This window comes from Mustela nivalis, assembly GCF_964662115.1.
Source record: "Mustela nivalis genome assembly, contig: HAP1_SCAFFOLD_131, whole genome shotgun sequence".
Classification (NCBI taxonomy): Eukaryota; Metazoa; Chordata; class Mammalia; order Carnivora; family Mustelidae; genus Mustela; species Mustela nivalis.
The window spans coordinates 195,827-197,136 of record NW_028136488.1 but is presented as its reverse complement, the minus strand read 5'-3'; positions in this window follow the sequence as shown (position 1 = coordinate 197,136).

The following is a 1,310-nucleotide window of genomic DNA, read 5'->3' as shown; positions in this document are numbered from 1 at the left end:
CAGTGCCAACGGTGCCTTTGGGTGCTTCGGACAAGACTCGGAGCGAGAGAAACCTGCATGCCCCAACTGAGGTCAGCCCCATCCTTGGGTGCCCCATCTGCCCTAAAGACGGAGGCGGAAGCCTGGCTGCCACCTGTCCTTCAACTCTGCTCTGGGAACGCTTCTATGCACTGGGGCCAATTCTCACGAGTGTTCTGCCCAAACCAGGATCGGTTTGGGCAGAATGCTCGTGAGAATTGGTCGGCGTTGGGCAGCCCTGTGGACCGCCCTGCTCTCCGTGGCCCAGGGCCCTTTCTCGCCTGGGGCATGGGGCGGCTGCCTGGAAAACTCACGGAAACGACGTGGCCCATGTGGGGCCTCTGGCCCAGGGGAGCGTTCCCAGAGTAGAGTTGAAGGACGGGTGGTGGCCAGGCGTGCGCCTCTGTCTTTCGAGCAGATGGGGCACCTAAGGATGCGGCTGACCTCATTGTGGGCACGCAGGTTTTCTCGCTCCCAGGGTTGTCCGAAATGCCAAAAGGCACCATGGGCCCTGGCGTGGTAGGGAGATGCATGGCCGCAGGACTCAGGGTTCCCGATATGGAGGCCATGAGGGACAGGACCCGGGAAGCAGAAGGCTGGGGAAGCAGGCGATAGTTTGAGCCTGGGCTTCGTGACAGGCCCGGCCCCATGGTACAGTGCCAGGGATGTGACTCCCCGCAGGCCCAGGATTAGCAGGAGGCTTCGGCCTCGCCGTAGCCTGCCTAGCAGAAGGCTTCTTGGCGGGATTCCTACTGGATTGCCGTGCCAAGCCCCGGGGGTGGGGGTGGGGGGGCCTTGCAAATGGAAATTGGAAAACGCCCCGGTGCAGGGGTGTTTTCCCTGAGCAGAGTTGAAGGACAGGAGGCGGCCGGGCGAACGTCTTCGTCTTTAGGGCGGATTCGGCGCCCAAGAATTGGGCTGACCTCAGTTGAGGCATGCAAATTTCTCTCTCTCCGAGGACTGTCCGAAGAGCCCAAAGGCACCTTTGGTGACGGTGTGGGAGGGGGAGGCGTGGCCGTGGGACTCAGGGATCCCCAGAAGGAGGCACCGAGGGACAGGATCCCAGAAGCAGAAGGCTGGGAAGCAGGCAAAATTTCGAGCCTGGGATTCATGGCAGGCTTGGCCCCATGGGACAGCGCCAGGGAAGGGACCCCGCAGGTCGAGGATTAGCAGTGACGTCGGCCTCACTGCAGCCTGCTCGGGGAGGGCTTCCTGGCGATGTGCATGCTCAAGCGCTCGAGATGCCGGCCATTCCAGGTGGGGCGGCCCTGCAGACGTGCAGCGCCCAAAGC